General features: G+C 56.9%; 5 non-coding genes across 5 annotated transcripts; all 5 read right to left on the reverse strand.

Annotated features, from left to right (window-relative positions):
- Positions 1 to 2,175: 2,175 nt before the first annotated feature.
- On the reverse strand, positions 2,176 to 2,249 carry TRNAT-UGU. The gene has a single exon. It is a non-coding gene; the product is annotated as a tRNA-Thr (tRNA).
- An 18,053-nt stretch (positions 2,250 to 20,302) lies between these two features.
- Positions 20,303 to 20,375, reverse strand: TRNAK-UUU. Its single transcript has one exon. It is a non-coding gene; the product is annotated as a tRNA-Lys (tRNA).
- Positions 20,376 to 21,598: 1,223 nt separating this feature from the next.
- Positions 21,599 to 21,671, reverse strand: TRNAM-CAU. The gene has a single exon. It is a non-coding gene; the product is annotated as a tRNA-Met (tRNA).
- A 3,031-nt stretch (positions 21,672 to 24,702) lies between these two features.
- On the reverse strand, positions 24,703 to 24,774 carry TRNAA-UGC. The gene has a single exon. It is a non-coding gene; the product is annotated as a tRNA-Ala (tRNA).
- A 1,207-nt stretch (positions 24,775 to 25,981) lies between these two features.
- Positions 25,982 to 26,053, reverse strand: TRNAE-UUC. The gene has a single exon. It is a non-coding gene; the product is annotated as a tRNA-Glu (tRNA).
- Positions 26,054 to 27,421: the final 1,368 nt, after the last annotated feature.

The following is a 27,421-nucleotide window of genomic DNA, read 5'->3' on the forward strand; positions in this document are numbered from 1 at the left end:
ATCTGTGGGTGTCTCTGTTCCCCTTTTCAAGATCCGTGTTGCTTGGGTGCGTCCCTTCCCTCAAGTCAGAATCCCCAGTGTGTGGGTGCTCCCATCCCCCCTGTAGGCTCTGCGGGGGGTGTCTGTATAAAAAGAGACTGTGTCTCACTGTCTTGCCCAGGCTATGCTGCAGGGGCTATTCACAGGTGCGACCCCACTACTGATCAGCACGGGAGTTTTGACCTGCTCCGTTTCCGACCGGGGACGGTTCACCTCTCCTAAGGCAACCTGGGGACCCCAAGCTTCCCTAGAATCACCGTATTGATGCCGAACTTAGTGTGGACACCCGATCGGCACAGCCCCCTACAGCCCAGAACTCCTGAGCTCAAGCGATTCACTGGCCTCAGCCTCTCCAGAAGCTGGGATCACAGGCACCAGCTACAGAGCCCGGCTGGTTATAGCGTCTCCCGCTTCCAATTTCAGGCTCAGCCTGGGAGCTCTGTGCTCTGAGCGGGTGGAAGTGGAGCCTGGAACTGAGCTGATGTGCTGAGGGTTATTTGCACTGTGCGCTTCACACGGAGGTGAAAACACGGGGCACAGATCTTTGAGCACAACCCCCGTCCTGAGGAATGGGGGGGGGGGCTGCATAAAGAGAGACCGGCTCTCCCTGGCGGGGCTGCAGCGGCTCTTCACAGGGGCAGTCCCACTGCCAATTGGTACCAGAGTTTTGCCAGCCTCCTTTCCTGGGCTGGCTCCCCTCTCTCTAGGGGGAACTGGTGGCCCCAAACTTCCCAGAAACCAGCATAGCGAGGCCAACCTGAGCACAGACACCTGCTCAGCACCCCGGGGTGCAGCCCTGAACTCCGGCAATCAGCTACGCTCAGCTGCCCACCCAACAAGTGTTACACGCAGGAGCCTTCGTGCCCACGTGTTCAGGTCGCTCCCAGCGCCAGCTTTAAACTCCGCTGCTCAGTTCTAAGCGTTGGCCACACGGGGGCAGCCCGGAGCTCAGCCAACGCCTCCCGTTGCTGGTTGAGTTTCCCGCTCCTCGTGGCAGGTTCACACCCCGCAGGCAGATCTCTGAATCGGAGCCGAACCGTTCCCCAAATCCAGCGCTTTAGCAGCAGCTTTGCTAGGAAAGCGCTGACGTCCCCAAGTAACGTAAGAGCCAGAGCGCTGTGTCCAGGATCTTCTATTGGGCCCCTCACCGTGGTGTCTGTCAGGCGCAAGGAGAAACCAGGGAAATGTTTTCATGGCGTTTAAGGGCAGAAGGGGCCATTAGCTCAGCTAGTCTGACCCCTGAATAACACAGAATTACACCATGACACACACTGATCCCACAGACCTTAGATAGATCAAAGCATTTCAGCTCAGGAAGGAGGCTAAACTGGGTACCAGAGGCAGCGAACAAGGGGCCCCCAAGGCAATGGCAGGGAACTGACGAGGTGAAATATGCCCAGATGATCCCAGCAGGTGACCCACCCCCATGCTACAGAGGTGGGAGTCCCTGTTCCTCCTGCCCTTAAGAATCAACTGACCCAGGGTTTGAGAATAGTGACTTGGGTGTGTTAATGGCAGTGTAGACATAATGCTAGGCTATGTCCACACTGCAATGAAACACCCAGCGCTGTCCCGTGCCAGTGCAGGCTCCCAGGCTAGGGCCATGGGGTGGTAAATTTGCAGCGTAGACATCTCGGCTCAGGCTCAATACCGGGCTCTGGGAGCCCTCAAGGTTGGGAGGGAGTTTAGCAAGCAAACAAGGTAAAATGGCAGTGGAGTATTACCCTCGACTCAACGGCATTTCTCCATTGGTCTGTCTGCTTTGGGGCATGGACAATAACACGTCCTGCTGCATTCGTTATTTCAAAGGGCAGTTTAGGATTTTCATTCTCACACACGGTGCACAAAGCAGGACTCAACCCTCGGTGCAAACTGAATGAGCTGCTCACAGTTTCTGCCAGCCACAATGAGCCATTCAGCCTGAGAGCCCAGACCTGCCCCTGTCCCAGAGGAAGCAGGATCATCTGTGACAGGCTAGAACACTGACCTATCAGCTCTTAACTTCCAAACTTTCAGTAAGTCTGTTATCAGTGCCTGTGAGAATAATTTAAACAACTACACTGGGCTGGACCAAAGAGCTCTGTGTTTCGTCCTCCCACAGTAGCCAATACCAGGCTGCTCAAGAGTTAGTCAATGAGGCACCACTGGGAATTGAACCCAGGATCTCCTGTTTACAAGACAGGTGCTTTAGCCAGCTAAGCCATGGTGCCTGCCTGTGGCAACAGCACACTGTCTGCCCACACCTGACTCCCTGCCATCCCCACCGGGGCCTGACAAGCTTTGCTTGTGTTTGGATTCTGCAAAGCAGAGGAGCAGGTGAGGTTTTCCTTGCAAGCTCTGTGTGTGTGTGAGAATCTTTGGGCAGGTCTGCACTACAAGGTTACTTCAGCATCATTATATTGCTCAGATGTGTGAAAAACACACAACGCTCCCTCGGTCGGCAGCTTGTGGCTGGTGCACACTCTGCAATGCCACGTCTGGCGACAAAATTGCCCTGTTTTGGTGACAAAATAAAACCACCTCGACGAGAGGCCTAGTGCTTTTTGCAGCAAACTTAAAGTGACAAATGTCAGTGTAAATGCTGCTGGTCATTATATCACCATAACTGGCCTCCACCAGTATCCCACCACATCTGCCGTGAACTCGCCTGCCCTGCATTCTTGCTACAGAGGCTGGGCCCCTCCCCTTTCATAGCTCCAGAAAGTTCTGACAGCTGAGCCACTATCTATACCGGGATTAGCTTGATAGAACTGCATTGCCAGCCTAAGTAATGTAATTACACCAACCTAATTTTGTAGTGTAGACCTGTCCAAAGAATCACACACAAACCTTTCAGGTGTGACAAGGGAGGAGCCAGACTCGCTGCTGGCCCATTGAAGGGATCCACACTGCCAAGGACTAGCCCAGGAACCGTGTACAATGCAGGCTTCTCCGAGATAGCACAGCGACAATGGACACTGCTTGACTCACATCGTAGCAAAGGAGCTTCCTAGCAAGTGGGAAGAAACTATGAAAGAGGGGAAGAGACATCATGACTTGGCCTCTCTCCGCCACAACTCAGCAGCTGGAAACACACCTGGAGGACAAAGACTGAACTGAACTGATTCAGAAATCAGAAGAGAATAATAACAATAATACTTGCAAACCAAAGTCCCCAACCAGACTAGTATTGGTTTTTCAGCAGAAAATTTTCAGTTTGGGAAATTTTGTTTTCTCAGTCAGACCTTGCCAAGGGAAGCAGGGAGAAAATGTTTGAGTTGCCTCCTTCAGAGCAGCTTGGCCTAGACACTAGCTCTGGTTCACCGCTCTGGCCTTGCTCGGGTTGATGGTATTTTAATAATTTGGGCAGGTCCCAGGGTGTTTGGGGGAGATGATGAGGATGTTCCCTTTTGAGATAAAAACTAAGAAATACAGCACTAGAGAATTTTTTTTAAGAAATCTGGGATTTAGACATTTAATTTAAAGCAAGGGAGTAGTGAGTTTCTGAGAAGGTTTTTGTTTGCAAGAAGCAACATTGTACAATCTGTCATTGTACCAAAGGGGGAGATGGTTGTCTACAAAGGAGGGGTAAAGACTAATTGCATCCTATGAGGATGGGATCCAAACCCATGTGTGTAGAGCACAATGGATTAGCAGTCCATCACCTTAACCACTTGGCCATCTCAGCTGAGCTGTTAGGAAAGAGACAGGAGGAGAAATCTAAGGCCAGCAGAGCTAGGGACAATAATGAGTTTGTAAATACTAAGTGGAAGCAGGGGCTGAATGAGCTCCCCCCTCGCATCTAGTGAGGAGCTGGGGGAAAGACTTCAGGAACAGACCGTGTTTGCACAGACACACCTACTCTGCCTAGCTATGCAGCATGATGGGGCCGCTTCCCCCAAATGACCAGTTTTGGCTGGTGGCGGGTTACAAATCACTTTAGGATTGAGTGGAATTAAATGTTATTATCCTTCCTGCATGAGTGAAGGGCAGCAGAACGTACCTAGTCTGTCCTGATGGAAGGGTGGGTGGATGGGTGAGGAATAGCTTTTATTGGACTTCATAGAAGTGATTGAGAACGTCACCCTAAAACAGTGGTCCCCAAACATTTTACACTGTGCCCTCTTATCCCTGGCTGTGGCCCCTCAGAGGCCGCAGTCAAGAACCGAGGCTGGGAGTGGGGCTGTTGCTTGCTGGGGAGAGGGGTGCAGACAGGGGTAAGGGGGTGGAGGCCGAGCAGGGAATCAGAGCCCCAGGCTGAGGGTGGGGTTGGGGAAGAGCTGGGGCTGAGTGGGGCTGAGTGCTGCTCCTCCATGGGGCTGGCTCGGGCCCTGAGGTGCCCCATGAATGTTCCTCTGTGTCCCCTAGGAGTCATGCCCCACATTTTGGGGACCACTGAACCCTACTCACTAATCAGGGGCTAGTGATGCCAAAGCCCAGGGAAAGGGAGAACAAGTGCGGGGCCCCCAGCACTGGAACCATGTGAAGGGGCTGCAGGAGAGGGGCAATGGCTGGTGGCACAGGGAGTTAAGGGCAAAGGGGGCACAGGAGGGGCAGGAGTTAGGGGTGAAGGAGGTGCAAGGGTTGGGAGTGCAGGAGCTAGCGGTAAAGGGGGAGTGGGGATCATCCAGGGGCAATGGGGAAGTGCCAAAGTACAAGCTTTGCCCAGGGCACCATTTTCCCTAATGCTGGTCTGAGCAAACAACTGGAAATGACCTTTCAGTGAGACCAGAACCATAGTGTAGAAAAGCCCCTTTGTTAAGTGGTGGTGACTGAGGGCTTAGGGAGATGGGTTAGAAAACAACAGGTGTTTTTCTGTGGAGGTTTGATTCTTGCCTGCTGGGCAAGGCTGGTGTGTGGTGTCTCCATGGCTGCACTTTCAGTGTCTGATCACCCACAGGGAGCCAAGTCTAGACATATTCAGAGGCTCTATGCCAGGGTTTCTCAAACTTCCTTTCACTGCAACCCCCTTCAGCTAAAAAAAAAAAAAACCTTACTATATGGCCCTGGAAAGAGGGACCAAGCCCCTCCACACCAGGCAGGGGCAGGGGGGAGCCAAAGCCTGAGCCCTGCCCCAGTTAAGGGAGTGCAAAACCAAAGCTTGAGGGATTCAGCCCTGGGTGGTGGGGCTCAGACTTTTGGCTTCAGCCTCAGGCACCAACAAGTCTAATGCCAGCCCTGGCAACCCCATTAAAACAGGGTTATGACCCACTTTGGGGTCCTGACCCACAGCTTGAGAACCACTGCTCTATGCTGAGGGGAGAGAGTTTTCCTGTGGGTGTAATTAATCCACTTCCCCAAGAGGTGGCAGCTATGTCAGTGGGAGAAGCTATATCGGTGGGTGTGCAAGCTGTGGTGGTTGCCACATTTAAGAAGTTTAATCAAACCCCATTTTTAAAACCACCTGTGGTCTGGGAATGGCAACGGAGCTCAATGAAGCAGGGTCTGTCCTTCAAAGTCCTGGAGATCACAATTCTATAATCCTGTTGTCATGGGGGTATAGCTTAGTGGTAGAGTGCTTAACTGCAGCTCAAGTGGTCCTTCGTTCAAACTCCTGTGTTCTCTTATAACCTTCTTTCTTTTTTTTAAAAAAAGGAAAACATTTATTTTTCCATTCTCCATTCTGTTCAGGAGCTCCACTATACGGGGGTGCTTGATATGAATGTAAACACTCAACATTTCGCTGTCCAAATGCATAAAAACCTAGCAAAGCTGTCCATCAGCTGAAATCCGTTCCAATCCTCTAAGTGTCTAGTTTATGTTTTCATCAATTAAACAAAGGTATCATACGAATGTACATTTGCAGATCCCTCTTCTCCAGGAGCTGTGCTGTGCAGAAGAACAAGAGCCACATCCAGCTGCAGTTCAGGAATCTGATGACCAAAGAGCCAATAAATGTTCTCAGGGCTGGAGAAAAATGCCTTCTAGTGAGCTATTGAACGAGCTCAACCTGTTTAGCTTATCAAAAGAAGATTGAAAGGTGACTTCATTGAAGTGTTGAAGGGCCTTAATGGAGAGAAGAGATTGGGTATAAAAGGGCTCTTTAATCGAGCAGAGAAAGGCATAACAAGACCCAATCGCTGGAAGGTGAAAAGAGACAAATTCATATTACAAATAAGACACAAATATTCAACAGCGAGGATGATTCACCACAGGAACAAGCTACCAAGGAAAGTGGTGGATTTGCCATCTCCTGATGTCATTTGATGAAGGCTAGATGCCTTTCTGGAATGTGTTTGCCCCAAAAGTAGCTCTTGTGTCATTCAGGAGGCCTGTGATATGCAGGGGGTCAGATTAGATGGTCTAATGGTCTCTTCTGGTCATAAAGTCGACCAATTTCTGAAAAACTGAGTGTAGCATTGGGAGCAGCGTCTGATGTTTTCCTGTCTAGCCGGCTTGCTTCCTAGAACGAACGCTCCTTGAGTGGGGTGATCCCCAGGGAGTAGCTCAAACCTCCAAAGTGCCTGGCCAGGGGCAGGACATTAGCACAGCAAGGGAGGGGTGTGGCAGTGACATCACAAAGGCCTTTTGCAGGACCTCAGACTATTGGTCAAAGGCGGTGGGAGGTGGTGACCTCACAGAGAGATGCTGACATCAGCCAGGCAGGAGAGGGGCGAGGGGCCAGGGAAACCTCAGAGACCCCTGTGGCTTTGCTTCAGCAAGTCTCCTTCTCCAGGTCTCTCTTTGAGGACTGAGAGAGTATTCGGGTTCAGGTACGTGAGCGCCAGGAGGAACCTCTTTCGAGTTTTCTCCTTCCCTTTTCCTGATTTTACTAGAAAACAGCCGTCCCTGTTTAGAAGGTAAGAGCCTCCTCGAGGTTTGAAACCTGTTCAGTCTGATCCATCTGGTGACAGCTGAATTCTAGGCATGGAAAACACGAGCTTAAGGAGGCAGAATTTTATTCCGTACCTGGGATTTTGTCCCATAGAATCAGTGGGGACATTAGGGTTTGTTCTTTTTGTTTCACCTTTTCCTCCCTCCCTCCCTCCCTCCTTTCTCTTCGTCTCTTGCTTCTATTGTCCTTTCTCCTTTTCCCCTCCCAAAACCAGGAGCAGTGTCGGGGTGTGTTTGGGGCGGGGCAGAGGGGATGGGCGGCACTGGGGAGGGGAGCTTGGGGGTGTTGGGGCGGGGCAGAGAGGGGATGGGCGGCACTGGGGAGGGGAGCTCAGGGGTGTTTGGGGGAAGAAGAGGGGATGGCGGCACTGGGGAGGAGCTCAGGGGTGTTGGGGCGGGGGCAGAGAGGGGATGGGCGGCATCGGGGAGGGGAGCTCAGGGGTGTTGGGGCGGGGTCAGAGGGGAGGGGCGGCACTGGAGGAGGTGGAGCTTGGGGAGGTCTTTGGGGCGGGGCAGAGGGGATGGGCGGCACCGGGAGGGGATCTCAGGGGTGTTGGGGCGGGGCAGAGAGGGGATGGGCGGCACCGGGAAGGGGAGCTCGTGGGGGTGTTGGGGCGGGGCAGAGAGGGGATGGGCGGCACTGGCGGAGGGGAGCTCGTGGGGGTGTTGGGGCGGCGGCAGAGAGGGGAGGGGCGGCACTGGGGAGGGGGAGCTCAGGGGGTGTTGGGGCGGGGTCATAGAGGGGATGGGCGGCACTGGGGAGGGGAGCTCGGGGGTTGAGGGCGGGGCAGAGAGGGGATGGGCGGCACTGGGGAGGGGGAGCTCAGGGGTGTTTGGGGGAAGAAGAGGGGATGGGCGGCACTGGGGAGGGGAGCTCGGGGTGTTTGAGTGCGGGAGCAGAAGAGGGGATGGGCGGCATCGGGGAGCTCGGGGGTGTTGGGGCGGGGGCAGAGGGGCGGCGCTGGGGAGGGGAGCTTGGGGTTGGGGCGGGGTCAGAGAGGGGAGGGCGGCACTGGGGAGGGAGCTCAGGGGATGGGCGGCAGTGGGGAGGGGAGCTCGGGGTGGTTGGGGCGGGGGCAGAGAGGGGATGGGCGGCGCTGGGGGGGAGGACCACGGGGTGGGGTTGGGGCGGGGACAGAGAGGGGATGGGCGGCACTGGGCGAGGGGAGCTCGGGGTGTTGGGGCGGGGTCATAGAGGGGATGGGTGGCACTGGGGAGGGGAGCTCAGGGGTTGGGGCGGGGCAGAGAGAGGAGGCGGCACTGGGGAGGGAGCTCAGGGGGTTGGGGCGGGGCAGAGAGGGGATGGGCGGCACTGGGGAGGGGGAGCTCTGGGGTGTTTGAGTGCGGGAGCAGAAGAGGGGATGGGCGGCATCGGGGAGCTCGGGGGTGTTGGGGCGGGGCAGAGGGGCGGCGCTGGGGAGGAGCTTGGGGGTTGGGGGCGGGGTCAGAGAGGGGAGGCGGCACTGGGGAGGGGAGCTCGGGGATGGGCGGCAGTGGGGGAGGGGGAGCTCGGGGGGGGTTGGGGCGGGGGCAGAGAGGGGATGGGCGGCGCTGGGGAGGGGACCACGGGGTGGGGTTGGGGCGGGGACAGAGAGGGGATGGGCGGCACTGGGCGAGGGGAGCTCGGGGGTGTTGGGGCGGGGTCATAGAGGGGATGGGTGGCACTGGGGAGGGAGCTCAGGGGTTGGGGGCGGGGCAGAGAGGGGAGGGGCGGCACTGGGGAGGGGAGCTCAGGGGTTGGGGCGGGGCAGAGAGGGGATGGGCGGCACTGGGGAGGGGAGCTCAGGGGTGTTTGAGTGCAGGAGCAGAAGAGGGGAGGGGCGGCATCAGGGGAGCTCAGGGGTGTTGGGGGCGGGGAGGGGATGGGCTGCGCTGGGGAGGGGAGCTCAGGGGTGTTGGGGGCGGGGCAGAGAGGAGGTGCTGCACTGGGGAGGGGAGCACGGGGGTGGGGGCAGGACAGGGAGGGGAGGGCGGCAGTGGGGAGGGGAGTTCAGGGGTGGGGGCGGGACAGGGAGGGAGGGCGGCACTGGGGAGGGGAGCTCCGGGAGGGGTTGGGGCAGGGCAGAGAGGGGGGAGGGCGGCACTGGGGAGGGGAGCTCAGGGGGTTGGGGCGGGGCAGAGAGGGGAGGGCGGCAGTGGGGGAGGGGAGCTCAGGGGTTGGGGCGGGGCAGAGAGGGGAGGGGCGGCAGTGGGGAGGGGAGCTCGGGGTTGGGCTGCTCAGGAGCCGCCTCGCGAACGCCTCAAGGCCACGTGACGCCCTCTCGAAACTCCGCCTCTCCCTAGACAGCCAATAGGAAGAGGAGGCAGAGCCCTGACCAATGGGAGCGCGAGAAGAAACCTTCCCCCGCCCAGTTCCAGTGTGAGGTTGGGGCTGCAGTGACCAGAGCCCCCAGCAGGGTGCAGCGGGGCTGCAGTGACCAGAGCCCCAGCAGGGTGCAGTGGGGGCTGCAGTGACCAGAGCCCCAGCAGGGTGCAGCGGGGGCTGCAGTGACCAGAGCCCCAGCAGGGTGCAGTGGGGCTGCAGTGACCAGAGCCCCAGCAGGGTTCATCGGGGCTGCAGTGAGCAGAGCCCCAGCAGGGTGCATCGGGGGCTGCAGTGACCAGAGCCCCAGCAGGGTGCAGCGGGGGCTGCAGTGACCACAGCCCCAGCAGCGTGCAGCGGGGGCTGCAGTGACCACAGCCCCCAGCAGGGTGCATCGGGGCTGCAGTGACCAGAGCCCCAGCAGTGTGCATCGGGGCTGCAGTGACCAGAGCCCCAGCAGGGTGCATCGGGGGCTTCAGTGACCAGAGCCCCAGCAGTGTGCATCGGGGCTGCAGTGACCAGAGCCCCAGCAGGGTGCATCAGGGGCTGCAGTGACCAGAGCCCCAGCAGGGTGCAGCGGGGTGCAGTGACCAGAGCCCCCAGCAGGGTGCAGCGGGGGCTGCAGTGACCACAGCCCCAGCAGGGTGCAGCGGGGGCTGCAGTGACCAGAGCCCCAGCAGGGTGCATCGTGGGGGCTGCAGTGACCAGAGCCCCAGCAGGGTGCATCGGGGCTGCAGTGACCAGAGCCCCAGCAGTGTGCATCAGGGGCTGCAGTGACCAGAGCCCCAGCAGGGTGCATCGGGGGCTGCAGTGACCAGAGCCCCAGCAGGGTGCATCGGGGGCTGCAGTGACCAGAGCCCCCAGCAGTGTGCATCAGGGGCTGCAGTGACCAGAGCCCCAGCAGGGTGCATCGGGGCTGCAGTGACCAGAGCCCCAGCAGTGTGCATCGGGGGCCTGCAGTGACCAGAGGCCCCAGCAGGGTGCATCGTGGGGCTGCAGTGACCAGAGCCCCCAGCAGGGTGCAGCGGGGGCTGCAGTGACTAGACCCCAGCAGGGTGCAGCGGGGTCTGCACTGACCAGAGCCCCCAGCAGGGTGCATCGGGGCTGCAGTGATCAGACCCCCCAGCAGGGGGCGCTGCCGGCCGGGGGGTTCCCTGCAGTCTGGTGCCAGTCACAGGGAGACCCGCAATAGCCTGACCCCACCCCTGTCCGAGCTCCCGCCCTGCCCCCAGCCCACTGCCTCTTGAGCAGCCCCTGCGGTGTCACCACTACCCCCGGCTGTGTCCCCGCAGCTTCCCAGCCCCCAGCTCCTCCGGTGGCCCCACACTTCCTCCCTGCAGCCTGCCCTGTCCCCTGAGTCCCAGCTTCACCCCCCGACATCTCTCCAACCCACCTCCCCCCATCGCAGCCCCGGCCCCCCCGTGCCCCGGCCCTGCTCCCGGGGCTTGAGAGGCCCCACCCCCGGCCGCTCCACTCCCCACAATGGGCAGCTGCTGGCGCTGAGGAAGGGGTCTGGGCCAGGCCAGGTGCTGGGCCGATCCTGGTGAAAGAGAGACGAGCCGGCAAGGCTGAGAGGCCCCTCCCTTGTCTGGGGGGGGGACAGGGGCTCCCACAATTTGGCCAGTGTCACCCTCCCCCAGCCAGAGGAGACGTCTGCTCCCAGCAGGCCGTGCTCCATCTCCACCCCGCAGGGGGGAGCCCCCAGTCCAGCAGTGCCCCCCACCACGCCCCCATCAGCAGCCAAGCCGAACCTGCGCCTTCTCCCCTGCGAGGGCTGCAGGACTCCCTGCCCCCGCAGCACCAGCCTCCCCCCATGTCCCCGGGGTGGGGTGGGGGAAGGGGGGATTCCTTCTTCCCATTGCCCAGATCCCACCCCCACGCCGGGCTGCCCAGACGGGAGCCAAGGGCTGCAGCAGTTGGCTGCTTCCCCAGGGCTCCCAAGGAGCCGCCAGGAGAAGGGACGAGATTCTCCCTGGCGCTGCAGCCGTTCACACTGGGACCCGCCTCACACGGGGGAAACTGAGGCACCAGGGAGGGCGAGATGGGCTGCACCAGCTCAGATTGGGAGTCTGGGGGAGAGCCAGGAATAGAACCCAGGAGTCCTGGCTCCATGGGCAGCTTGGGACTCCTCCACTTGGGGCGGCTGGGCGGGCCCGGACTGTGGCCCTGCCCCAAGGCCTGCTGCCACTCAGCCTCCTCCTGCCAAAGCCCCGCCCACACGCCCCCTCCACCCCGCCCACACTCCCCCTTCAGCCCCGCCCACACGCCCCTTCAGCCCCGCCCACACTCCCCCTTCAGCCCCGCCCACATGCCCCTTCAGCCCCGCCCACATGCCCCCCTCAGGACCCCTTTGTTCCACTCCCCTGACCCCCCCCGCCCACCTCTCACGTCTCTTCCCCCGAGGCCCTGCCACTTGTGCCTCTTCACCCCCACCCCAAGGCCCCCCCCCGCCTGCCTCTCTGCCGTTTGCACCCCCGGCCCCTCCCCCCACGGCCCCATGTGGCCGGATGGAGCTTGGGAAAGGGCGGAGTGAGGATGGGGCCTTGCGGGGGAGAGGACGAGTGGGAGCAGGGCCTCTGGGTGGAGCACAGGCCAGGTGCCTCCCCGGGCCCCTTATACCCACCGCCCCTGCCTGGCTCCCGGCCTCCCCGGCTCTAACCACTAGACCCAGCGGCACTGGGACAATTTGTATAGTGGGAGGTGCTGAGAGCCAGTGAACAAACCTGTAAACCCTGCACAGGATGGAAACCACTTCAAGCTGGCGGGGGGGGCACCACGACTCGCCCCCACTCCTTTCCCAGAGCTAGCGGTGGGACCCGGATACCCTGGCTCCCAACCTCCACTCTAACCACTAGCCTGCACTGCCCTGCCACAGCTGGGGAGAAGAACCAGGAGTCCTGACTCCCAGCCCGGTCGTGGGTGGAGCAGGACGTACTGGCCATGGGCTCAGCTGGGCATCGCTTACCATCAGGCTGGATGGTATCCCAGTGCTGACCTCCAGACCCACAGCTCTGCTGGTGCCCCTCACTCCCGACCCGCAGCCCCTTGGTTCCCCCCAGCACTGACGGTGCCCCTCACTCCCGACCCGCAGCCCCTGCTATCCCAATCCTGATCTCCACACCCACAGTTCTGCTGGTGCCCCTCACTCCCGACCCGCAGCCCCTCCTATCCCAATCCTGACCTCCAGACCCACAGCTCTGCTGGTGCCCCTCACTCCCGACCTGCAGCGACTGGGCTTCCCGCGGAGCTCCCCAGTCACTGTGCTACCGCTGCCCCTCACTGCCGACCCGCAGCCCCTCCTATCCCAATCCTGATCTCCAGATCCACAGCTCTGCTGGTGCCCCTCACACCCGACCCGCAGCCCCCTGGATTCCTCGCTGAGCTCCCCAGTTACTGCGCTGCCGGTGCCCCTCACTCCCGACCCGCAGCCCCTTAGGCGTACACCAGCTCTGACGGTGCCCCTCACTCCCGACCCGCAGCCTCTGCTTTCCCAGTCCTGACCTCCAGACTCACAGCTCTGCTGGTGCCCCTCACTCCTGACCCACAGACCCCTGGGTTCCCTTCAGCTCTACCGGTGCCCCTCACTCCCGTCCCGCAGCCCCCTGGGTTCCCCCCAGCTCTAGTGGTGCCCCTCACTCCTGACCCGCAGCCCCTGCTATCCCAGGCCTGATCTCCACACCCACAGCTCTGCTGGTGCCCCTCACTCCCGACCCGCATCCCCCTGGATTCCCCACTAAGCTACACAGTTACTGCGCTGCAGTTGCCCCACACTCCCGACCCGCAGCCCCTACTATCCCAGACCCGCCCGCCATCCTCACAGCTCTGCTGGTGCCCCTCACTCCCGACCCGCAGCCCCTCCTATCCCAATCCTGATCTCTACACCCACAGCTCTGCTGGTGCCCCTCACTCCCAACCCGCAGCCCCTGCTATCCCAGTCCTGACTCCAGACTCACAGTTCTGCTGCTGCCCCCTACTCCTGACCCGGAGCCCCTTAGGCGTCCACCAGCTCTGACGGTGCCCCTCACTCCTGACCCGCAGCCCCCTGGTCTCCCTCCTGCTCTGCTGCTGCCCCTCACTCCCGACCCGCAGCCCCTCCTATCCCAATCCTGATCTCCAGATCCACAGCTCTGCTGGTGCCCCTCACTCCCGACTTGCAGCGACTGGGCTTCCCGCAGAGCTCCCCAGTCACTGTGCTGCCGGTGCCCCTCACTCCCGACCCGCAGCCCCTCCTATCCCAGTCCTGACTTCCAGACTCACAGCTCTGCTGGTGCCCCTCACTCCTGACCCACAGACCCCTGGGCTTCCTTCAGCTCTACCGGTGCCCCTCACTCCCGACCCGCAGCCCCCTGGGTTCCCCCCAGCTCTAGTGGTGCCCCTCACTCCTGACCCGCAGCCCCTGCTATCCCAATCCTGATCTCCACACCCAGAGCTCTGCTGGTGCCCCTCACTCCCGACCCGCAGCCCCCTGGATTTCCCGCTGAGCTCCCCAGTTACTGCGCTGCCAGTGCCCCTCACTCCCGACCCGCAGCCCCTTAGGCGTCAACCAGCTCTGACGGTGCCCCTCACTCCCGACCCGCAGCCCCTGCTATCCCAGTCCTGATCTGCAGACTCTCAGCTCTGCTGGTGCCCCTCACTCCCGACCCGCATGGGTCACCCCTGGAGCAGGTTAAAGCTGCAGGTTGACAGTGAGGTTGCTGCCCCTGTGAACAGCTGCTGTAGCACCGCATGGGCAGGACAGGGAGACCCAGTTATACCCCTCCCCCGCCCCAGCCTGTATCGGGGGATGGGAGCGCTCACACCCTGGGGCCCCTGAGTTGGGACAGAGGGAGGCCCCCGTGCACCAGGGATGCCGTAAGGGCGAACAGGGGCACCCAACCACGCACCCGAGATCTTCTAGGGGGGGAGAGTGGCACCCACACACTCAGGATCTTTAAGGGGGTACAAGGGCATCCACACTCCGGGATCCTCTGCAGAGGGACGGACACCCACACATCCAGGATTCTGTATGGGGGGCAGAGGTACCCGGACACCTGGGCTCCTGGACAGGGGATGGGGGGCACTGAAACATCCGGGATCTTACCTGGCAGGACAGCGGTGCCTGCAGCTCGACATGAGAGGGGGGCGGGGGAAGCAGGAGCATTTCCCAGTTCCAGGCTGTCCCCGTCTGGCCAAGGCACAGAGCTCACAAGCAGAGTTTAAAGCTCCAGCTGCCAGACAGCAAAATAAGCCAGGCCCTGTGGCTGGTGCCTCTGATCCCAGCTCCTGGGGAGGCTGAGGCTGGCGGATCGCTTGAGCTCAGGAGTTCTGGGCTGCGGCGGGCTGTGCCGGTCAGGTGTCCACACTAAGTTCAGCATCAATATGGTGATCCCGGGGAAGCTTGGGGTCTCCAGGTTGCTTAAGGAGGGGTGAACCGGCCCAGGTCGGAAATGGAACAGGTCAAAACTCCCGTGCCAATCAGTAGTGGGATCACACCCGTGAATAGTCCCTGCAGCGTAGCCTCGGCAAGACAGTGAGACATGGTCTCTTTTTATACAGACACCCCCCACAGAGCCTGGAGCGGGGGATGGGAGCACCCTCACGCTGGGGATTCTGACTTGGGGTGAGGGACGCACCCAAGCAACACGGATCTTGAAAAGGGGAACAGAGACACCCACAGATCCTGGATGGGGGCAGGCAGGGAAACCACACACGGGAGCTAGTTCATGGGTTGGGGGACAGAGACACCCACCAGAGATCCTGGATGGGAGCACCCACATGATGGGGATCTTGAACTGGGAGGAGGGAAGCGACATGTACCAGAGGTTCTGAAGGGGGAACAGGGACACCCACACACCAGGTGTCTTGCAGCAAGAGCTGCGGTCTTCATTTACACAGGGCAGTGATGGGGATTTAACCAATTCCTGCACAGAACTTGTTCCACTAGATAATTAGCCTCATGGTTAAAAAATGGTAATTTCCAGTTGGCGTTTTGTGACATTGACTGCAAACCAAGGGGGTCGTGTTCAACCTTTGTCTGGTGAATTAAAGAACCCTTTCAAATCAGATATTCCCCCCTCTGGGAATTTTTAAAACTGTGTATTTAAAATCAGTGACTAAATCCCCTCTTAACCTCCAGTCAATGAAATCAATTGAGTTTCTTCAGTCTCTCGCTGTAGACAGAAGAGACCAATGCACATTTTCCTTGTTTTTAAAGGCAAATTTCCTGATCTTTCCAAGGGGATCTTCTGCTTCAGCTGTCAGTTTGGGGAAGGATTTGGCTTCCTGGGCTATAATCTGCCCGCTGGGTTATAATCTGCGGTTTGAAGGGTCAAATTTAGATGAGGCCGTTAGTGCTGCCCCCGTGTGGCCAGAGAGGGGAGCTCACAAGCAGAGTTGAAAGCTGGAGCTGGAACGGACCTGGCTGGACACGTGGGGCACAAAGGCTCTCACGTGGGATCCTCGCTGTGCAGCAGGAGGCGGAGGGAAGCTGGTTGTCAGGGCTCAGGGCAGCTCCCTGCCAGGCTGAGCCGGTGTCTGCGCTAAGCTCGGCATCAATCAGGTGATTCTGGGAAGTTCGGGGTCCCCGGGCTCCCAAAGGAGGGGGAAGCAGGTCACCCCTGGAGCAGGTTAAAGCTGCAGGGTGACAATGGGGTTGCTGCCCCTGTGAACAGCTGCTGTAGCACCGGCTGGGCAGGACAGGGAGAGCCAGTTAAACCCCCCCAGCCTGTATTGGGGGCTGGGAGCACTCACACCCTGGGGACCCACCCACCAGAGATCTACTGGGGGGGGGAGAGTGGCACCCACACACCCAGGATCTTGTAGGGGGGGACAAGGGCATCCACACTCCGGGATCCTCTGCAGAGGGACGGACACCCACACACCCAGGATTCTGTATGGGGGGCAGAGGTAGCCGGACACCTGGGCGGGGGAAGGGGGCACCGAAACATCCGGGATCTTACCTGGGAGGACAGCGGCGCCTGCAGCTCGAGATGAGACGGGGGCGGGGGGAGCAGGAGCATTTCCCAGTTCCAGGCTGTCCCTGTCTGGCCAAGGCACAGAGCTCACAAGCAGAGTTTAAAGCTCCAGCTCCCAGGCTGCAAAACAAGCCGGGCTCTGTGGCTGGTGCCTGTGATCCCAGCTCCTGGGGAGGCTGAGGCCGGCGGATCGCTTGAGCTCAGGAGTTCGGGGCTGCAGGGGACTGTGCTGATCAGGTGTCCATGCTACATTTGGCATCAATATGGTGATCCTGGGGGGCTTGGGGTCCCCAGGTTGCCTAAGGAGGGGTGAACCAGCCTAGGTCGGAAACGGAGCAGGTCAAAACTCCTGTGCTAATCAGTAGTGGGATCACACCTGTAAATAGCCCCTGCAGTGTAGCCTGGGCAAGACAGTGAGAGATGGTCTCTTTTTATACAGACACCCCCCGCAGAGCCTGGAGGGGGGGATGGGAGCACCCACACGCTGGGGAATCTGACTTGGGGGGAGGGACACCCCCCTGCAACACAGATCTTGAAAAGGGGAACAGAGACACCCACAGATCCCAGATGGGGGCAGGCAGGGGAAAGCACACACGGGAGCTAGTTCATGGGGTGGGGGACAGAGACACCCCCCAGAGATCCTGGATGGGAGCACCCACATGATGGGGATCTTGAACTGGGAGGAGGGAAGCACCATGTACCAGAGGTTCTGAAGGGGGAACAGGGACACCCACACACCAGGTGTCTTGCAGCAAGGGCTGCGGTCTTCATTTCCACAGGGCAGTGATGGGGATTTAACCACGTCCCTTGCAGAGCTTGTTCCACTAGATGATTAGCCTCATTGTCAGGGCGGCTTCAGGAAGTGCGGGGCCCAATTCAAACAGTTTCGATGAGGCCCCGGCAGGGATGACTAAAACAAAAAAACCCTTAAAAAAAACCCTTTCATTTCTTCCATGTATTATTTACTTTCCATGACTATATAAATAATAACAAAATTATCTATTACATACATTGCATCATATATTAATTAGCTGATTTGCACTTTATATTAGGAAAATAATTTGTTTTGATAGTTCTCCAACTGATTTTCTTCACTGTTTATTTTATTAAAATTTATAAAATATTTCCTTATTAATATAAAATTGCCCCCTTCTTCCCCCCCCCCAGCGCCGCCCGGCCCCATGGAAACAAACCCTCCTTCCCCAGCTCGGCCCCATCAAAACAAGGTTCGGTGGGGGCGGGGGGGAGGAAGAAACGGCACACATGGGGTGACCAGATCACAGCAGTAAAATAAGACCTGTCCCCTCCCTGCTCGGCCCCACCATCACACCCCTCTTCACCCCCTAGCCCCCCTGCTGGCTTGCTGCGTCCCTCCTAGTCAGTCCCCACCCACCACTCGCCTCCTTTCACCTTCTCCCTCCCCTGCCAGAAACCCCCATGCCCGCCCCTAGAGCCCCTGCTGGCTCACTGCTCACCTCTTTGCCCACCCGCCACTTGCCCCCTCACGTAGTATACTTGCCCCCCCAAGTATAAAGCCTCATTCAAAGACCCAGGGGTCACTATATTACTGCACACTGCAGTCAATCAATGCAGTTATAGATAAATCTCTGCATTATGCATTTTTGTATAACTTGTATATCACTTTGTAGTGAACCTTGGTAATATGTTATAGCAGGCCCCTAAGGTAGTGTAATTAAGGTAAAAGAAAAATGTCTTTTTGCTAGAAGTAGAATAAGATCTTCCCCCCACGTTGTAATCAGTTGCCCTGTTGAATGGATGAGGTGTGATTGAGGAAGGTGTGGAAGGCAGCACCTCCAGACAGCTGCAAGCCTTGGAGAGGGGCTGGGAGCCAGACGGAGGAGAGCTTTGCCCAGGCTGAGTGGGACGGAGTTTGGGTGCTGGGTGCAGGCTCTGGGCTGGGGCACGGGGTGGGGTGCAGGAAGGGTGGAGGGGTGTAGGCTCTGGGAGGGAGTGCAGAGGGCTGGGTGCAGGCTCTGGGACAGAGTTTGGGGGCCGGAGATGGGGTGCTGGGTGCTTGGGGGGGAGGGGAGGGGACTGCCATCACACGTGGCTTCCTTCCTCCTCTGCTGCCCCTCACCATAGCCTCGGTGGGGAATGGGGCTGCCCCTTGCCCAGTGTTTGCAGGAGTGGTGGCTGGGGGGAAACCCAGTCAAACTCTGGTTTTACTCTTTCGTTGATGGGTCACTTTAACCCATTACACACCCTTTCCCGCCTCTCTCACCCCGCTTTTCTACTGGGCTTGTTTGATCTTTTCAGTGGAGCCAGATGAAAACCACAAACCCCAGCGAGAGCAACAGGCTGGAAGACTAGACTGAACCCACCACCCAGCCTAGTCCATCCCAGAGCCCAGGACTGAGGTCAAATGTCCCCCCACCCCCAGGCCATCTGCTTCCACTCCTGGCCTCTCCCAGCGCTGCCAGCGATTCTGTATGGCTGCATCAGGCAGGATTTCAATGCCCCCCCCTGCTAAATTCACCCCTGATTTGCAACCACTCTGCACCAAGAGCACCTTCCTTCCCTGCCCTAGCTGCTGGATGGCTAGAAAGCTGAGCTGGGCATTTGATTGATCTGGAATATTATCATGCCCCCCCCTCAAAAAAACCTTAATATCCCCACAGCTTTGGGGGAGGGGAATAGCCCCCCCCCCGAAAGCTGGTCTAATTTATTGTTGTAGGGCAAAGGAAGGAGCCATAGTTTAATGGAAATATTCAGCCCCTACAGAGATCTTGCAGCAGGGAAAGCAGAGTTGATGGGAGGGAACTGGTCTGGATAGGAGCCCTCCGTCCTCTTTCTTTGCAAAATAATTTGGAGAGGGGAATCAGATCATGCCGTGCCTCAGTTTCCCCTCTTGCCAGGAAGGGGGGGGGAGAGAAGTCTCAGCCTGCCGTTTTGCAGACCGTTCGCATTCTCCCCTCTTGATGTATTTGGTTTCCTCCTCCAAACCCCCCTCTCTCTCTCACCTGGAGTTCACAGCACTAAGTACCGGCTCGGGGCTTTTTTCCAGGGTTACATGATCCCGACTTTAGTTTTGAACCAGACACAGGCAGGCACCAACTCACCCTCAAACAGCAACACCACGAAAACCACAACACCAGCCCAATATTACAACCCTCCGGGGAATCACAGGGTCAGACACTCACGGCTGGAAGCCCCAGCAGCTGCTCAGGTGAGTGAGGTCACGGCAGAGATTCCTGTCTCCCACCGGGCCGGAAGCCCCCTCGGCGTCTCCTCCAGGTGAGTGCTGGGGGTGGGGGAGGGGAAGGAAGGCTGCAAAGCACATGTGCCTTCTCCCCCCTCCCCCCTCCTGACCTGCAACACCCAGGCGGCTGCCTCTGCCTCAGCCGGCCAGGGTCTCTCGTTGCCTAGCAACAACAGCTGCTGCTTCCGGGAGACGCTGCCGGCGCGGGGCCCTCTCAGGCGCGGGGCCCAATTCGGGGGAATCGGGCAAATCGGCCTAAAGCCGGCCCTGCTTGCAGCCCTTCTCTTCCGCCCTGCCTGATGGGGGGAGCATTGAGCCTCCCTCCCTTAGGCCCGTCAGCATCCCTGGGGAACACCAACGCCGCCCAAGTGACTTTGGGCCAGTAGGTCAACCAATAGGGCTGCCTCCTAGGCCAGGCTGCAGCCCAGCTTCAGGACTCAGAGGAAATGGAGCTCGTATCCCTCCCTACAGGACTCCAGGCACGGCCAGGCTTCTGGATCAAACATCCCCTCTTGTGCTCAAGTCACAACAGCTAGCGGGTGAAAGACAGGCATTCATGGCCTTTGAGAGAGCAAGACAGAGCCTTGGAAGACCCAGCAGGGTTTGTGGCACAGGAATTGCCCTCAGATCCTACCGAGACTTCAGCTCAGATTGCAGGATTCAAAGTCCCGAGTGCTGCCCTTACACCATGGGACCAATAGGGAACCCCCAGACCTCTGCTGAGCTCTGGTGAGGATGACCCTGTGGGGGCAGCCCTGCATTTGCTCACCAAGTTGTCATGCAGCAGTTTGCTGCACCTCCCAGAGGCCTTTCTTAATCCAGCCTGAGAGGCCAGTGGGCATGTGAGGAAGTTGCCCCTTCAGTCCCAGGCAGTACATGGCCCTTCCTAGTGAAAAGCCAAGTCCTGGGGAAAAAAGGTCAAATAACACTCTAGAGAGATGCCTTCTTCCATTTTAAGAGGAACGGGTCCTGCTTCACCTGACCAGTGACTTGAACCCTGGACCCTCAGATTAAAAGTCTGATGCTCTACCAACTGAGCTAGCCAGGCTCACATATAAAAGAAACAAATTTTGTGCAGATGAGAAACTCGTCATGAAAATGAGGGCAGGAAACAATACAGAAAACCTGCTACTCGTGCTCTCTTAGCAGTCCTAGCCCCAGCCTGCTCCTCCATCCGGCGCCCTGAGGTCTTATTCTTTTTTTAGTTAAATATCAAATCCAGGAGAAAACACAGTTATACAAAGCAAAACGAAATCACAAACAGAAATGTCATTGGAAATACAGAAATAAAAAAGGAAAATGCAATCCCCATCACTTTATCGTGTCGGGGCCATTCCTGTATCGAGAGCACCCATGAGGTCCCTGTCTGCTTATGAGAAACCTGGAGGAACTCATACCACAGCCTGAACATGAAACTCAACTGCTCCCAGGTGCAGTCAAACCCTTTCCCTGCTGTGACGTTGCACTCCATAGGATTTTATGAAAAGGTGCTAATAAGTGTGAATATAAAGTGAGTGGACTATTCTTCATGCAAAAGGTCTCTTGTAAGGTATCATTACACAGCTTATAATCTACGGTGTGTGTTCATCCTATTTGTATGAACCGATCATTCCTGTATCTGAAACTAGAAATATGAACTATAACTCTGAGGTCCTGTTGTAATGATGCAAAGTGTGGGCCATTAACAGTGGTTTGGACTCTTGATGGCTCCCATTAACCAGGACAATTGACTGGAGATGGCTCTGTCCTGCACCATCTGTGAGTCAGGCCAGGAAGAATGAAGGCTTGGGGGGGTCTCACAGGACATGTGACCATGTCACCTGGTACAGGAATCCATCTTAAACCTGGGGCTCTTCCCCAAGAGAGAGACAAAGAATTCCTGCCTTGTACCAAAGCTGTATAAGGGGGTGGAACTGAACAAACATGGCTGCAGTCATGAGACATCCCCTAGCTACCACCTGAGCTGGAACACGGACTATACGAGGTGAAAAGATTGGGCCCAGACATAAAATAAGTCTAGTCTGCAAAAGAAGCTTATTGAAAGATCTCTGAGGGTGAGATTTGATCTGTATTGAGTTTCATACTGTATTAGGCTTGGACTTGCATGTTTTTGTTTTATTTTGCTCTGTGAAAAATACAAGGTCCATAGAGAAGGAAAAGAAAATGCCCTAGAAAGTGAGAGATGGGTGGGAGGGTGTCTAGAAACCACTCTCCTCTAGTTTCTTTTCTCTGATTTCCTGTAGAAAATCTGAAGCAGGAAGCAGAAGCCATTGTCTTCTCTGAGGCTTGAACTCAGGACCTTCAGATTATGAGACTGACACGCTGCCAACTGCACTAAGAAGGCTTGGAAAAGTTTTAGGCTCAGTGTATATAGGACCCTACTACAGCAGTGACTGGGGCAGGGAAGGAGCCAGAGATGTGCTGGAAGAAGCAGGGAGCTCTGGTGACCAGAGACTTTTCGTGGCAGCTTTCACAGCAGCAAAGAAATCAATTCAGGCTGCCAGTGAACAATCTACTGGAACTAATGGCAGCACAGGGGGGATGTTTCCAAGCCATGCACCTACTTCCATATTTTAGAACTTACTCTCCTTTTCCTAGTAGGGCACTTTCCATGCAAATTAAGCAAAGCAAGTTGGGGAAACTACACAGGTAATAAAAACCAGTGCTCCAAATAAGGCTTGAATTCATAATCCCAGCAGTAGCCCCCTCTGCGCTAACCAGTTGCACCAGTGCAGGTGCTTCTCAGGCCTTGGCTACACTTGCAAATTTGCAGCGCTGCAGCAGGGTGTGAAAACACACCCTCTCCAGCGCTGCAAATTGCGGCGCTGCAAAGCGCCAGTGTGGTCAAAGCCCCAGCGCTGGGAGCGCGGCTCCCAGCACTGTATGTTATTCCCCACAGGGAGGTGGAGTACGGACAGCGCTGGGAGAGCTTTCTCCCAGCGCTGGCGCTTTGACTACACTTAGCGCTTCGCTGCGCGGCAGCGCTTTGAAGTGCAAGTGTAGCCAAAGCCTTAGGCAAAGCTGGGAAGCAGGCAGTTATCAGTCTCTGTGATTCACACCTTTGCCTGGTAATTGAAAGGCTGATGCATCAAACCTAATTCAAGATGCGGCTTTTCAGCCCTGAGACTCCAGGACATTTTGACAGAAAGAAAATCTCCTCTGTTTTGGTTTAGCCCCATTTGACTCCTTCTGCCCGTCTTCTCCCCTCCTCCAGTCTCTTTCCTTCCCCACTGGGGCCGTGCAGAGAGGAGCCCCAGTCAGTCTCTGTCACAGAGTCTGTATCCCATAAAGGGAGGAGGGGTTTCTCCAAAACATTGATAATGTGGGGAGGGTGGGCATGGTTAGGGGAGAAAGGATGGAGAATTAACAGTGGGGCCCAGAGAGATTCCCCAGAGTGGGGAGATCCCCTGCTGCCCCCCATCAGCCAGCTGTGGGAAGAACAACTTGGGATTGCTTGGGGAAGCCACCTTTAAAAACACAAGTGTAACATGCTAGTTACATTTTAATAAGACCAAAGCCTCCTCAATCCCAGGGTCACGATCACTGGAATGATTTTGCCTTGATATTTTACCAGCCGCAGACACAAAGCAAGTCAAATTACAGTTTCCATTCGGAGTCAGTGCACACACAAGAATCCGGAGGCTTTTAATTCCTTAGGTTCTGCTGCCATTTCATTTCTGTCCTGTTCCAAGATTTATCATTGTGCAAAGCAACGTTAGGCCCTTGGGAGTGTCCCCCTCAGTGCTGCCTGCCACCCTTGGGCAATTTAAAAGGGCCCGGAGACCCCCACCACCACCACCAGCAGCACAAGGGGGCTAAGGCAGTTTCCTGCCCGCCTTCACTCCATGTGGCACGTCACTCCCGGAAACGGCTGGCACGTCCCTGGTGTGGGGGAGGTCTCCGTGCACTGCCCCGCCCTGAGTGCCAACTCTGCCAACTGTGGCAATGGGAGCTGCAAGGATGAAGTCTGCGGGCAGCCATGCACAGAGACACCCCTGGCCCTCCCGCTTAGGGGCTGCTGCCAGAGGAGGGTGCAGGTTGTTTTTGGGAGATGCCCGAGGTAAATGCTGCACCCATCACCCGCTCCTGCACCCCCAACCCCAACCCAGACCCCACACCTGCACCCAAACTCCCTCCAAGAGCCTGCCCCCCACACACCCTGCTGCAGCACAACCCCCTGACTGAGCCCAGGCCCTGCACCCAAACTCTTTCCCAGACTCCAAACCCTCTCCCTCCCACACCCAAACTCCCTCCCAGAGCCTTAGGCAGGTGTAGGGGGGTGGGGGTGGGGCAGGACTTGGTCCCATTCTGGGCACCACCAAAAATTGTACAAACCTGCCGCCCCTGTCCAGCCCAACCTTCTGCTGATGCACCTCAGCCCACACCCATGCAGGGTTTGAAGCTTCCATTGCTCAAACTCCAGGACACTGAGGGATTTCAGCTCCCCTTTGCCCAGAGGGAACCTTCACCCAACTCCCAGCCAGGTTCTTGTCCATGGGATCACTGTAGGGGGGCTGTGTCCCTCGGTGTATTTTCTCTCTCTGTGACAGGCCAGGGTGCAATAACTGGGGCATCTGAGCACCCAGGACCTTCTGTGGGGCTGCCATTCCCTTCCCCTTCTGTGATCTCATCAGTCATTGACTCCAGCCTCTTTTCTACCCATCGTCAGCATCATCCGAAGCAAACTGCACTCACCTCAAAAAGACAGAGAGTCCTGTGGCACCTTACAGACTAACAGACGTTTTGGAGCATGAGCTTTCATGGGTGAATCCCCACTTTGTCAGATGAATGTCATGGAAATTTCCAGGGGCACATATAAATATGCAGGCAAGAATCAGTCTTCTAGCAGCTGAGGTGTGAGCATTAAGGGAGGAGGAATTGCTTTCGTAGTTGGCTAGCCGGGCACAGAATTCCCACTCCATTCATCTGATGAAGTGGGGATTCACCCACGAAAGCTTATGCTCCTGTACGTCTGTTAGTCTATAAGGTGCCACAGGACTCTGTCTCTTTTTACAGATCCAGACTAACACAGCTACCCCTGTGATACTCAAAAAGACAGTGTCCCCTGGTGGGTGTAAATCACTGACCTCTCTCCTCTCTGAGCACTGACTGCCCCTGTGTTTCCTGGCCTCTCAGTCTGTGCAGATGGGACCTTTCCCTCCAGTGCTGGAGGATTCTCCCTTCTCATCTACCTTTGTCCCAAGCAGCACAGCGGGTGGGAATCTTAAATGTACCAAGGTGACTTAGGAGCAGAACCCCACCCCCATGCAATTGGCACTTGCCCCTTACTGAGCAGGATTGAAACTGGTGCAGGGAGACTGGTGGGCCACATCCCCTCTGGGCATGAGCAAAGCACCAGGGTGAAAAAATGAACTTGGAGATGCTGGGGATTGAACCCAGGGCCTCATACATGCAAAGCATGTGCTCTACCACTGAGCTACATCCCCACACAGGTTAGGTAAACTATGGATTACACTCAGAGCCCTCCTGTTTCCACTGCATCCAGTGACCTATAAGCCTCACGAGAAGCCCTTTCCCCTCTCTGAGGGCCAGACCTGCTCTCCCACAGCTTACTTGCTCATAGGGGTCACTTTTCAGCAGGGCCAGATTCTATGTGTGGGGCAGAGAGAGTTTGTGCTCTGGACTCAGGGTGCAGAGATACACTCAGCCCTCTCCCCTGCATTGGGTGGGGGGGTGCTGCCACCCTGTGCTGCAAGGTCATGATGGGGGATGCTGTGAGCAGCTCAACACCTCACCCTGGCGGCAGAAGTGGGGTGGGGAGCTCCAGGTGTTTCCACCTGCCTGTGAAGTCCAGCTTTCCCCAGCACATTCACTGCAGTGCAATTGGGTCACTGTTTCCATGGCTGAACAGCAAAGAATCACTCCCAGTTTCCCTTCTATCAGCAGCAGGATTAGCCTGTGTCAGTGATTAATGAGGTGGATCTTGTGGTAGATTGTTATTCATTCCCCACCTTGACAATTCACACAGTCCCTTTCCTACTCAAATCTCCAGCAGCTCGGTGATCCTGGTAGCAGGGGTTGGGTCCTGAGATTTTCAGGGTTCTTTCCCCCTCCCCCTCCACCTGGAGTGAACTCAGCTTTTCCCCCATCCCAGACAATCCATGAAATAACAACAGGGGCATAAAGAAAGAGGGGAGGGAACATCTCACGGCCAGGGCTGGATGTGCCCAGGGCCCCCTGCTTGTCCATTGTTTCCCTGGAATTTGGCCCCCTGCTTTGCACAAGGGACAGAGAAAGATCTTGCTGTTCCTGTGTCTGTGCAAGGAAAATTGTGCTTCCCTAGGAAAGAGAGGCGGGAAATGGCTCCATGATGGGACAATATCCTCAGGATTAAGACCTAAGGACTCAGGCTGAGAACTGATTCAACTCCACTCGTCTGGGATTTAAGAAATTGTCTTTCATGGAGCAGGGCCAGATCCAGCGTTTTTGCTGCCCCAAGCAGAGGGAAAAATAAAAAAGCTGCAAGTCCTCCCCTCCAAACTGCTGCTGAAGCCTCCTCTTTCCATTGACCACCCCAGGGACCTGCTTGCTGCCTTGAGCCAGCGGGAAGATGGGGGGAATCAGGAGAATCCCATGGATTTGTTTACATTGCAAGTGAAGAATAACTGAAGCATTTCTGGTTTAAAGTCACTTTTCCCTGACTGGGAATTGAACCCAGGTCTTGGCAGTGAAAGTGCCAAATCCTAACCACTAGACCACCAGGGAAGTGATGATGGTGCTGTTCTTCTCACTTATACTACACTTTCTTAGGCTACTTTCTAGCCACTTTCTGAAACTGCTCCATTGTCCATTCCCTGAGGGGCTAAGAGCAGAGAGTGCAGGAATCCCTGTGCTCAGGGTCACAACCTCAGCCCAACCCAAGCCACTGAAACAAACTCAAATCATGCTTCCTCCAGCAGGATCACAGAGACACACAAAAAAACCCATGAGGAACAATCCTCCTCTGCCTTCATTTAACCCATTGCAACCCTCTCAGCAGCCGACTCTTGCAGGAAGGACACTGAGCTGATAGGAGCTCTGGCATAGAGACCATGGGAGGGGTGTTGCTCCCCCTGGGTGTGAGCTGATCACATTCTGATTCCATGTAACGGGGCTCTGAGCTTTGCCATCTTGTGAGTTCTGAGCACTGAGCCCCCCGGACCCTTCTGCTGGGAGCATGGGGATTGCACAACAGCTGCAAGCCCTTTTCCCTCCTCCTCTGCTTCCCCAGACCTTCCCCACAAATGGTTGTATCAGATGATGGAGGGATCTAAGGACCTGCAGGTTTCCCTCACCCACCTTTTAAAGCAAACAGTGATTCCCTTCTCTGACACTCCTGGGCCAGGCTTCTTTTAAGTTTTTCCTCAGGGGACCTGATTCCCTTTGAAAATGTGTGTGGGGGGGGAACTGGCTTGTCTACCCCCTTTCTGGGAGCTGAGAAGCTTTTTCAGACTCTCCCCTACTAGATGAGTCCAACAGCACCTCCCCTTGGTGGGAGAATCCTAAATTCCACCCTCCCACCCTGGTTACTCTGACCAGCTGATGGCGACAGCATGCTAAATCAACCCCAGCTCTCTGGGCTAGAGCAGCATCTAACCAGCCTTGTGACAGGGCCGGTTTGCTCGCTGGAGACATAACAAACCAGGAAAGAAGGCAAATGTCAGACAGGGAACCTCAGCTCACAAATAAACACCCTTAGGCTCCTTCTACACTGCGACTGGGCAGTTGACTGACTTCAAATCTAGCTAGCTCAGTTGGTGGAGCATGATGGTCTTTCAGGGTGTGAAAAACTCCAAAACCAGTATAATGAAGCTGACCTAAGCCGTGGTTAGATAGTGCTAAATGAAAGGAAAGAATGTTCTGTCAATGTAGCTATTACAGGGATGGAAAACCCCTCCACTCACTGTAGCAGCTGTCTACTCCACAGTGCTAGAGCAGCATTTTAAGTGTAGCCAACCTCACAGTGAGACCAAATCTGCCTCTAGTTTGGCTCTGTGGACACTCAGGTACTACCAACATACTAATGCCTCCATAGTTGGCAGGATTCAAACCTGTGTGGGGAGAACCCAATGGATTTCTAGTCTATCACCTTAA

The sequence above is a fragment of the Mauremys reevesii genome, linkage group 12 (genome assembly GCF_016161935.1).
Source record: "Mauremys reevesii isolate NIE-2019 linkage group 12, ASM1616193v1, whole genome shotgun sequence".
NCBI classification, from domain to species: Eukaryota; Metazoa; Chordata; order Testudines; family Geoemydidae; genus Mauremys; species Mauremys reevesii.